The 12,990-nt window shown below is 40.9% G+C and overlaps 1 protein-coding gene across 1 annotated transcript in view; it reads left to right on the forward strand.

Annotated features, from left to right (window-relative positions):
* LOC122809320 (nudix hydrolase 20, chloroplastic-like) overlaps positions 1-12,990 on the forward strand; it is a 566,695-nt gene that overhangs the window by 448,995 nt on the left and 104,710 nt on the right. The gene's annotated exons all lie outside the window — the stretch shown is intronic.

A 12,990-nucleotide genomic window follows, 5' to 3' on the forward strand; every position in this document is an offset into this window, starting at 1 on the left:
GTGGGACAGGTGGTTACCCTATATGTATGTGTGTGTATATATATATATATATATATATATGTGTGTGTGTGTGTGTGTCTGTGTGTGTGTACGTACGCATGCATACACATCTATATGATTTAATTACTTTGATCATACTGTTGAATGACTGTGCTGTCTGCTATGTTTGTGATAATATCAACGTTAGGTATAACTGCCGTGGCTTAGTGGTAAATCACACTGATTGTGATGTGTAGGGTCCTGGCGTTGGGCCTTGCCAACGCGCTATATTGTGTTGCTGGGCGGAACAAGGGCCATTGGACAAAGGGTGAGTACAACACTTTTCAGGTGTGGTTTTCCGTTTAAACTCCGATTCACGTCACGCAAAATCCTTCTACATACTTACTATGATACGTCACCCCAGTTCACATTTAATTGGTATTATATCGTTATACAGCATAAAATTAACAAAATATGCTCATATACGGATTACGCGTCATAAATGGTGTGTGCTGCAGTCGAACCGGCAACGTCTGCTCGATAGTTGGATGCTATAACCACTACACTGTTGGTGTTCTGCTTCATTTGTATGTATACCCATGGTTCATAGTTACCTGGACACACACACCTCAACACTTCACTAACACAGAAGGGATCCATTTTCCTGTTGGGAAAACTGCACTGCTACACATGCGACATCCCCTACTGCTGTGGACCCTTGCCACATGTTGACTCACTCAAAGTATATTCAGACCTCCAAAACCTATAGTCCTGGCACATACGTGTATTTGATTGTCAGGGTGTTCATGTGGTCATCCGGGTTTAGACTTGTCCAACTGGGGACCAGGACTGTCCTGTACCTAGTTGAAAGTTAGACTTAGCACGGAGATATCGTTAATTCCACTTTTAGCGTCCTACCTGTGGTTGGGAATGTAGAGGTGTGCTCACCTCTGGCCAACCTGATATGACAGCACTAAATATTATGGGGGGGGGGGTGTTCCGCTGCTGTTTCCCTTCACATTCGTTATGACTGCTATATTGTGACCATGTTCATTCTTCATATCCACACACACACACACACACACACATATATATATATATATATATATATATATATATATATATATATATATATATATAGGTCTGTACATACACATGCATATACACCTACATGCTTATTTACATTTCCCATACCGTTGAATCACCGCCACTTACCATCGCGCATACACGCTTGCATACCCGTTTACGTCTAGGGTTGCCACCTTTTCAAATAGCCAAAGTGGGGCATTTTCGGGGCATACATCAGATTTTACAGGCCGACACATACCCACGGTCAGTACAAAGGTTAGAACTTTACTTATTTGCCTAAATGAGAGCTTATTCTTTTAGCAGTTTAGTTGCTTATTCTGTTTCTTGTAACATTTAAGTATTTTACATACAGAAATAGCTATTTTATGCAACTGTTACATGAAATATGGGACATAATTATTTCCTACAATCTCAGGACATTTGCCAATGTATTATTTTTGGTCAGGACACAACTGCCCAAAAAGGGACTGTCCCTCGCAAAGTGGGACAGGTGGTAACCCTACTTAATGTCTGCTTTAAAGTGCCGTAATCACCCTATATCTGACTGCCACTATGCGAATTTGTAAGGTATATATTCCCAATAATGCACATGGGGAGATGTGCATCACAGTCAGGAGTTTATTCCCGGGTCGTAGGTTCTGCAGGACTGGCTGGAGGCTGAACAGGCTTGTGGACAACTACTGCTCATGCAACTGTGTCCAGATGTCTGCAGGACTGGACATCATGTCGTGACACCAAGTCTAATGTTTAGAACAGATACTTATCCCATGAGGGATATCCAAAAATTGTGGGGACAAATGACCTCAAATCTTTTGGCTTTACGAAAATGAGGTAGGGTTATACATGCAATCCTGAGACTGCCTAGGGTGAGGCTGCCTACTAGATATAAGTAGGGGTCACTATGTGCAGATATGGCTGTGTCAAGCTAGCAGCCCGAGTATGGGTGGTTTTGGTGGACGTTCAGGAAGGGGGGGGTGCTGTGGAGGGGATGATGGGTATTCAGTTATGTATCCAGGTGTGTTGGGGTTGGATGGCTCAGTTCAGGCCAGACCATTATGTGGGTATGTGCTGGTAACATTTGTATCACACATTTTAATGTTCATATGTTTGTGGGATTGTGTTCTACAGTATGGCCTGTCCGGTTGTATTGCAGATGTGAATGTTTGTTCTTTGGTCTTCTTTCTGATTCACCCACTGCTCCCTCGTACACCTCCAGTTCATCTATTGTGCATCCAACCCAGTCTCCCCTTGGCGAATTATTACATTACCCATCACCCCCACCCCCATATTCCACACACATCATCCATCCCTTCTCTGGTTGATGGCCCATGGCACAGTCAACAGAGAACACGTTGCGTACACTGCATATCTCTGGTACCGATATGATTGTGAGGACTACCCTAGCATTTGTGATCTTCCACATGCTGTACTTCACGCACATAGATACAAGCAAATACTTATCTTTCATGACATGGTAGGTAGACCCGAGTAATACCCGTTCATCTTTGGGACGTCCTGACAAGGACAACTTGGACCACGAATGGGCTGATATTGAGCGAATGCTCTGACCATTGGTAGGGTTGCCACCTTTTCATATGACGAAAATGGGACATTTTCAGGACACACATCAGATTTTACAGGCCAGCACATACCCATGGTCAGTACAAAGGATAGTACTTTAGTTTTATGCCTAAATGTAAGCTTATTGTTGTAGCAGTTTAGTTGCTTATTCTGTTTCTTGTAACATTTAGGTATTTTACATGCGAAAATAAGTATAGTATGGGACTATTACATAAAATGTGGGACATAATTATGTCCTACAGTCACAGGACATTTATAATGGTTTTGGTATGGACACAGCTGCCCAGAGGGGGACTGTCCCTCGCAATGTGGGACAGGTGGTAACCCTAACCATTGGGCTAGGCTTAGCAAATGGCGGCGGCGCGCTAACATGCTGCGTTTCGCTTCCACTTGGTATTAACTATCAACACTACAATGGAATACCGGCACGGGGTTTTAAATGTCATTTGTTCAAGGGACGGGGACTCAATATTCCGCTATGTGCCTTTGTGTTTACTTTTTATTTTGGTGTTCACAAAACTGTCTTGTATGCTTTGCATACATTTCAGTGTCCACAGACACTGACAGGAGTAATTATTATCAGAGGCAGGCTGTACTAGTCAGCATTTTAGGTTGCGTGTATGCAGCCGACATGTTCACGCCACCGTGCAGTGCTTAGACACGCCTCTGCACTCGTGCATGTTTCCTATGCACATGGTTGTTGCGGCAGCCCACCTTCATTAATATGCATGTGGTGCTGCTGCGCTATCTCTACGCTGCACGGTCAGCGCAAGGCTAACGCCGTCCTTGCGCCGAGCTTCATTAATCCCGGGGTAAATTTTTAATATAGTTCACTACTCTTTCTTTTTTGTACATGTCTGTGAGACCATTTAATTTAAAGATAATATAGAAAACGTCATTATGTTAAAAAGGTATTATTCACACCTTTTATGTGTAACAGCTTTTTTGTTAAGTGCCTAGTTCTAGCTTTTGTGTTACATGCGTATGCTAATGTTTGGAAGGTTGATCTTTTATACAGTCATTTCTTGTTATATCTATTTGAGCCTATGTCACATCGTACAAAACTTTTTGTTTTATTGAAAGCCCTCAAACAAAAAACAAACACACCCCCAATACACCCCTAAAACAGATCCCTGTCATATGATCGAAGTTTCAAAATTTTGAAAGTCATATGATCGAGACCATCATGTTCTTTTTGATGCATTTACTTTTTCTTAAAACTTGTTACTAGATCAAGCTAAGGGCCTTAATCCAGTCATTCTCTATGCAAGAGTGAAAAAAGCACATCAGTTTTTTGTATCCTACTCTTTTGGCCAGGCTTTTCTTTTCTTTTTTACGTTGCAATGCTTACATTTCCCAAAAGTGGAACTAGGAGAAAGAAAGAAGGGGAAAAAGCAGGGGTAGCTGTTTACTTTAGTATCCACATTGCACTCAAAAATAACTGAGAAAACTTTACTTTATAGCATAAAGATTATATCATGCATTGTAAAAACACTACTATTAAGAACAAAATGTTGTTTTACTTGCAGTTAACTCTTTTTTTTCCTCTTCTCCCTTCATTAAATGTGCTTCCAAACATTAATGGCATGAAGTAAGGCATATGCTTTAGAGTCCCCTACAAGTTTAACAAAGTCAAAAAGTCCAATATTTCCAGATTTTCTTGTTCTGTCATGTTTCAGAAATATGATTAATGCTTTGTAATTTCACCTTTATTTGTCAATTTCCAAGTTGCTAGTTTTATTTCTGTTGATCTCCATCTCCCAAATCCAGTCTCTGTTTCATTTCCCAGTTACTCACTTTTCTTCTAGTCAACTCTTGTGCTGTTTTCTCTCTCTCAAGCATTTTCCATTGAAACGTTGGAAAATGTTTCACTGACACAGTATCTCTGTGATCTTTATTACCAGAAGAACAAGAAGCAGAATCTCCTTCTATTTCATAACTCACTTTTTCTTGGACAAACTTTTGTATTTCCTCCTTAGTATGCTCTCATTAAAAAATGATTTGGTCTCTCCCGGAAAGGTTATTCTGAAAATATCTTGGTTCAATAGCTTGAATCTCATGCATGCTTTTCTACATTCCCTGATTAGTAGAATAAATGTATTCCTCTTCTGCTTGGTGTACAGTGAGCAATCATTTTCTACAAACACTACTGTCTCCCACTTTTAGCACTTTGTCCTTTTCCCACAGTTTTATTAGAATCAACTCCTTCTGCTGGTAGGATTGCATCTTTACTATTAAAAGTATAGGTTGCTTTCTCATGGACAGGTTTGGAGCATGCACACAATGTGCCCTTTCAGTTAACAATTTCTGCTTTGGAATACCAGTCCAGTTGCTTGTTTGTGCTTTCATAAAATTAATACAGTCTGTTCCTTCCACCTTTTCTGGTACAGCAGAAAATCTCAGGTTTTCCCTATGTACCCTGTTCTCTAATTCTATTAGTTTTTGAAATATCTGTTCTTGAACAGTCTCATATTCAACCAGCCTTTTCTTCATTTCAACCTTTTATTTTTGCAGTTTTTATCACCTCATCTGAATAGCTTTTTAAAGCTTCCTCCATTTACCAGCTTTTTGTTATTTGAGTTTATATACTCCTTCAGATTTTCATTTATTGTAATCAGCTCTGAGTACATTTGACTTGTATTTTCCTCTAGGTTACTGGAAATCGTGTCTTGCACCAAAGTTGGAGCTTGCACTGCTTTTTGCTGAACAGCTGCAGAATTCTTCCTAGTCCATGTTTTCCTCACCTTCTGTGATTGATTTTCTTTCAGGTCCTCCAAATTTTTTTTTTGCTGGCAATCCCGGCAGTGCACTTACTAACCAGTTACAAAAATATAAGTTTGCTGTCTCTCTGTTCTGAGTTTCTGTTTTCACACTGGGGAAAGCTGAAATTAAGCTGTTACTCAATGTGCAGCCATCTTGGAAGTCCATATAAGCAGGACTTTTTATAAAACTGATGATATGAATTGTTTAGTTAGAGAATACTGTTATCAAACAGAATGAGTTGTATATGCTGTTTCATTCTCCTGCAGTATTAAGAAAGTTTAGGTAAAGTTACAGGGGCACATCAGACATATTAAAAACAACAAGACAAAAGCTCTGTGGCTTCTCATTTTAATTCATATCATTATGGTGATGTCACCATGAGGACCTGTACTAGATAAAGTTTTAGTACATGTGAGTGGGGACAGTCCTATAGTGTAGAGGGATCAAGCCCTAACTATGGCCCAGGTCATCTAAATTCAAAAGGATTACCTCCAGTTCCTCATTGTGCATGACAGTCCCTATATTAGGCAGCTGCATCCTGAAAAAAAAAATTAAAAAAGTTCAAATGACCAGAGATTTCAAGACAAAAATATTTCTAGTTCTTTCAAGTAGCCACATAAAACAATTATTTATTGTACAAAATATTATACAAATATTCAGAAATAGCTCAACATTTGCAAGAGTGAGTTTTTATTTTGGTAAAAATATGAAGTCCAGCACTTTACACTGGTTGTGGATATAAAAAAAATGTTCCACTTTGGGTATTTGGAAGATGACAACCTTAGGGTTTGAGTAGCAGCTCAGGTTTCTGAGGCCATGATAGGTAGGAATGGGTGTGCCTATTGGGTGGGGGTGGTGGGGTGATTCATCTAGGTGATCCGTGCTGGGAGGTTTAGTCAATAGAGGGGAGTAGTCCTCAGATGTAACTGGTGAAATGCAGGCAAGGGAATATACCAAGGAGTAGGTCATGAATGAAATATCCACCATTGAAAGCAATCAACAGGATGAACCCCAGGATACTCTTTGTTTCCAAACCAGTCCCAACCTTAGAATGAAGATAGTCCGGGTGCAGCAGGAGAGGCTGGTAGACTCTTTGATGGATGGGACCACTGGAGTAGTCAGAAAGAATGAAGCAGAAAGTGAACAAAAAAATATCACTTTCACTCTCTTTCAAAGCTAAATCTTTGAAGCCAGTTATTATAATTCCAAGTTTTTTAACACGTTTATTAAGTTATCACTTAAGACATAGGCAAACATACATTAACAGAAAAGAAAACAAATAGTATTAACATTTCCATTTAGAATCAAAAGGTGAGACAGCTATCCGTCTCTGCTAGGTTATCCATTCAAATAGTGAGCAGGACTCGAACAAGGATAAAAGCAATGTTTATTGTTGCACAAAAAATTATTTAGAAACTGGTAAGCGCTTTCATCTGCGTTGCAGACTTCATCAGACAACTATACAGCAGAGATAGAACCATATTTAACAACTTTTTGGCGCCAAATCCATTCAAAAGATTATTACTGACGTCAACTTTTAAGTGCCAGTGCATATAATTTATAAAAACATATGTTAAGATCAAGTTTCCACACATAACATCCACAAGTGTCGAGGTACATAATCTATTGATGTACTCCACAGCTAAAAACACATGGATAAAAAATAATAAATAGAATGCAATAATAATCATAATACCCACTACCAAGAAAAATATTAAAATGTAATATATTAAATATACAAAAATATATAAATAAATAAATATAAATGATAATAAACTAATCTTCCAATTTGTGCCTGGTAGCCTACATAGGCAGCACATATCTCACTAAAAGTAACTAAAACCAGCAATTGTACCAGACTAACACTAAGTCACTAAATATCACAAAATCTACATATACATAAAAAGTACATAAAGGTTGTACACATTCAACTTATAATAATTGTAATAAAGGTTTTATGGAAATAAAATCATTAATGCCTGGAAACTTGCTTTTATCCTTGTTCGAGTCCTGCTCACTATTTGACTGGATAACCTAGCAGAGACGGATAGCTGTCTCACCTTTTGATTCTGGTGTTGTGTGCATTTGTTGTGGATTTGAAACATTTCCATTTAAGTACAATATACATCACATACACTCTCTTTGCTTCTATCATCAGGCCAACATAACAAAAAATTGCTGAATTCTTTCCTTCCTGTAAATCCCACTCCTCTTCCTCCTGAACATTAATATGCATGTATTAAATCCATAATTTCCATTTACTTCTATGTAATTTGCTCCTTCCCTTTTCTAAAGAACCCTATTCCAGTTTTTATCTCTTTAATAATATTCTGTACCTCGAATACAGTTGGTTTAGACTTGGATTTCCATTTATCTAGTAATTGTTTTTTTGTCAACCAGCACAATTAAACTTAATATACTGTAGGCATTTCAGATCCTGTATCCCATTTCAGAAGAATAATTTCCTTACTTACAGCCATTTGCTGACTCAATATTTCTGGTAGAGTACTCCGTAAGAAAGTTATAAATTTTGCCAAATCATTACATTCCTGAAATATTTACTCTCTACCTAAAGAAAACTTCTTTGAAGTCTGCTTGGGGTATAAACTTACCTATGCAACTTCCAAGCAAAGATCCTGAACCTTCTGGACTTGATTGCTTCCTTGGAAGCTATATATATGTCTTCACAGTGTTTTCTTGTAAACTGATTTTGCAGTCTCTTCACAGTCTTTTCTAGTTTCCTCTGATTGATTCTTGTAGTTGTCATGCAATATGATGTTTTTCATGTTTCACTGTTGCAATCATCACATTTGGGTTATCTGCTTGCAGTAGCCCTCAGTTGGCCTGATTATCAAAGTCTTGTGTCCTGCGTCGGTTGCTGTCTCATCTTCCATGACGTCAGGTAGTCAGGGGTATAAAGCATGCAGCCGACACCATTACATCAGTCTTTCTTGCCGTGCAGTGCCCAAAGCAGAAGCAGTTCGCAAGTGCTGGTCGGCCGACTCCTGAAATTTTCGTTTTCGAGTTTCAGAACCGAAGTCTTCAACTAAAGCTAAGTACCCCATTAGGGAAACTTTTTCTTGCTCTAAACCGATGTCAGTAAAAGTCAATAATTGTATTTCTTGTGGAAAGCAAATACCTCACAAAGATTTTCATTCATACTGTATTCGTTGCCTAGGCCCTGAACATGACGTACCTCGCTGTCAGTTTTGTGCCTTATTTAAGCAATAAACTATTCGTCGTCAGTATATTTACGCTTCTAAATATTTTGGTACTTTGCTCAATTATCCAGACATGTCTTCGGTAAGCCATCCGACTACCGACATTCCAAAAAAACGCAAAGAATAAAGACAGACAGGCCGCCTAGGTCCAAAGCTGCTGACGATGATTCTCCTAAGCCAGTCGCCAATTCGCCGGTACTCAGTGAGGGGCTTTCGCAGCCTGTGATACCCGCTACTTCAGATTTGCAGGCCTCTACTGAGACCCATTTGGAGTCCAGTATGCCGCGAGATGCTTCAACTGTGGAACCTGCGGATGTCTCTACCTTGGATGGGTCCGGAGCTGCTGTGCAGGCAAGGGCTTCTGAGGGTGTATTCAGGCCTACTGACTTGCATATTAAACCGACGCTATCTTCTTCTTCTTCTTCAAGGCCTAAAACTCGAACTATGCCTAGAAAACCGACGCCCAGACCGCATGGTCAGGCCTCTATGCCTAAAAAACAAATGATAAGAATGGCTTAAGACCTTATTACTTTAATCAGGGGAAGCCAACCTTCCCCCTCTAAGAGACCTAGGAATGAATTTGCTTATGATACTTCTGACCAGGATTCTGAAATTTCTGTTTCCTGTGATGACCAGGATTATTTACCCTTATCTACCTATGAGGATTCTGATGCAGAAGACTCTATTCCCTACGCCCCCCCCCCCTCCCCGAGGATTTCTCTTTTGGTGAAACCCTGCATACTCTTAGGGAGCACTTTTGCTGGGAAAGCCAGGATTATTCTGATTCTAAAAAGAGGCTTAGGGATTTCTTACTCCTGCCCAACACAGGCCTTTAGCTATCCCTCCTGTACTAGACATTGTTGATGATGCCTTTTCGGAATCTAGTTTGGCCCCTGATTCTTTACCTCCTGCTCCCAGAAAACCTGATAGATGTTACAGGGTTCCTGACTCTCACAAGTTCCTTTTTAAAAATCCTACTGCAGATCCTGAGACCATTTCACAGGGACCCAAGGGCATTAAGGCTACTACTGCCAAAAATCCTACCCCCTCTGATAGAGACTCCAGGGCGCTGGATAGATGGGGTAAGAAAGTATAAACTTCTGCAACTTTGGCCGTTAGGGCTTTAAACTGCCAGTTTCATATCAGCAGCATATTATTGGATTGCTTAAACAGGAAATTATGTTGATTCCTGACTATGCTGAAAATAAGGATTTACAGGATTTAATGCATTCTGCTGAATAGGTTGGAAAGCATATTTTGCAATGTGGTTTTGATTCACTAGAGGCATCTTGCAGGGCTGCTGTCACTGGGTCTGTACTTAGAAGGCATGCTTGGCTTAAGGAGCAATCTTCGCCTGATCATGTTAAAGCTAAATTGCTGGATGCTCCCTTAAATCAGGGCTGCCTGTTTGGCAACAAAGCAGAAGTTGTTCTTAAAAAGATGGATGAAAAAGCTAAATCTATGTAAACTGTTAAAGATTTCCTACAAGTACAGCCTCCAAGATTTAGTAGGCATTGGCCCTCTAAGAATTGGTCTTTTCCTGCCTCTTCCAGGCCTTTTCAGTCCAAACCCAGAACCAGCAGAACACCCAGGCTTCAGTCCCAGGGTATGCACAGGACTAAGCAGTGGGGGACTCCCACTTCTAAATCAGGGAGTAGTAAGACTCCCCCCTATGGTAAACTGTCTCAGTGACTTAACTTTAAAACTTCCAAGCACTTCTCAACTGACTGCTCCTTTAGGGGAAAGATTGCTCTGCAGACAAAAAACTGGGAACTCATTACCCAGGACAAATGTTTTTTAAATATAGTTTCCCAAGGATACAGATTTCACTTCCACATGTTAAAAACCCCAAACGGGTGGCCAGATCTACCCCTAAATAGTGGGCAGAGGCTCGAGAGCAAGTACTCTCTCTCTTAAGCATAAAGGCTATTCAAACTGTACCAGAAGAGGAAAAGGGACAAGGTTTCTTCTCAAGACTTTTCCTGGTACCAAGAAAAGACAACTCATGGCATCCTATCTTGGACATTTCTGTCTTAAACACCTTTTTGGTGATTCCAAAATTCAGGATGCTAACTCTTCACCAGTTACTTCCTATGCTAGGCAAAGATGCCTGGTTGGCAACACTGGATTTAAAGGAAGCCTACCTGCACATCCCAATCAGGGAATCTTGCAGAAGATACCTACGCTTCAAGCAGGCTACATGTATTATCAGTTCTCTGCACTGCCCTTTGGCTTATCAGCTGCGCCCAGCGTATTCACAAAGTGCCTAGTTCCAGTCATTCCATTTTGCAGGCAAAGAAATATTCAAATATACCCATACCTGGACGATTGTCTAATTCAGGCAGAAAGCCAGGACATCTTTTGAATCATCTGGCATTTGTACAAAAGGTGCTAACTTGTCTGGGGTACACCATAAACAAAAATAAATCACAGCTGGTACCCTGTCAACAAATTATATTCCTGGAAGCAAGCTTGAACTCAACTTCCCAAATGGTTTTCCTCACACCAGAGAAACAAATTCATTTGACAACTTACTTCAAACTAATGGCCACAAAAACCCGGCTATCTGCAAGGCAAATACTGCAAGCCGTGGGGTTCATGGCCTCCTACATTCTTCTAATTCCATATGCAAGACTGCATATGAGGAAACTATAATGGTATCTAAAAAGCCTATGGTGTCAACATTCTCAGAATCTAGAAGCAATGATTCCGATCATACCTTGCCTACGGTTAGAGTTCCTTTGGTGGGCAGAGGCCTGCCACCAAAACAAGGGACTATCATTCACTCTACCCCCTGCCGCCCAAACCCTAACAACAGATGCATCAGACTATGCATGGCGGGCTCACTCACCTGGCAGGGAAGTGCATTCAGGGCAAACCCATGTCAAATGCACCTGCATATCAATCAAAAAGAAATGTTAGCTGTACAGAATGCTCTGACAGCCTTCAAGGAACACATTCTTCCAGGACAATTAATGGTAAAGACGGACAACACCACTGTTATGTGGTACATAAGCAGGGGGGGTACCCATTCCTACCCCATCTGCAGACTAGCCATGGCTCTGTGGAACACTACCCTGAGCTACCAAGTGCATCTACAGGCTCAATTCCTGCCAGGAAAACTAAATACACTGCAGACAAACTAAGCAGAAATCTCATGGACCCACTCGAGTGGAAACTGGAACCAAAGACTTTCAACATGTTGATAAACAAATGGGGGAGCCCAGATATAGGCCTGTTTGCCTCCCCCCAGAACTACCAATTGGACAAATTCTGCACAAGGACTCCCCACAAACAAGCTTGGAAAGTGGATGCTCCGTCCTTCAGCTGGAAAAATCAGTTTATGCCTTTCCTTCTCTGCCTCTCCTCTCCAAAGTACTACTAAAGATCAAACAGGACAAACCAAGGACAATACTGATTGCACCAGACTGGCCACGCCAACACTGGTACCCCCTCTTGCGCAGTTTGTCACTGCTGGCTCCATGGCACCTGCCTCAGACCCCTACCCTGCTGTCACAGCAGGAGAGCCACATTCTGCACCCTCAGCCTCAAACCCTGAACCTGGCAGACTGGCTAATTACATAATCTCTCCATTGCCATCCCAAAGTAAACAAGTGTTGGATGTCATTTTGGAGGCAAGGAGGCCTAGTACTAGAAAATCTTATGCTGAAAAATGGAAAAGATTCTCTGCCTGGAACCAAACTCAAGGGATGGGCACAGCAGCGCCCAATTTACCCCAGATTCTTCAATACTTAACTGAGATGCTTCACAAGGGTCTTTCTTTTTCCTCCATCAAAATTCACGCCTCCACCATTTCAGCTCATTACAACACAGAACCTCCCCTCTTCTCTCATCCACTGCTCAAGCAGTTCCTCAGAGGGGCCAAAAACTTGACCACTCAGGAGAGCCCCAACTCCAGCCTGGGACCTTAACTTTGTATTGGAAAAACTCACTCTTCCTCCTTTTGAGCCAGCTGCAAGTGCAGAGTTAAAATTCCTTTCTTGGAAAACAGCCTTCCTTTTGCAATTACTTCAGCAAGAAGGGTATCTGAATTACAGGCCCTTATGACAGTGGAGCCTTTTATCATCTTTCATGCAGACATGGTGTCCCTCAGGACCAATCCCTCCTTCATGCCCAAGGTAGTAAACAATGTGGCTCTTAATCAGTCCATTCATTTGCCAACCTTCTTTTCTAATTCACAAAGGGGAACGGATACTTTACTCCTTAGATGTGCACAGACAACTTAGATTTTACTTGGACAGGACTAAACTTCAAAGGAAATCTGAACTGCTGGTGGCATTTGCTGCAGGGGCAGAGGGGAAGGTTATTTCAAAGCAAACCATTTATAAATTAATAG

Source organism: Protopterus annectens, chromosome 8.part0, assembly GCF_019279795.1.
Source record: "Protopterus annectens isolate FY-2018-M chromosome 8.part0, PAN1.0, whole genome shotgun sequence".
In the NCBI taxonomy this organism is placed as follows: Eukaryota; Metazoa; Chordata; order Ceratodontiformes; family Protopteridae; genus Protopterus; species Protopterus annectens.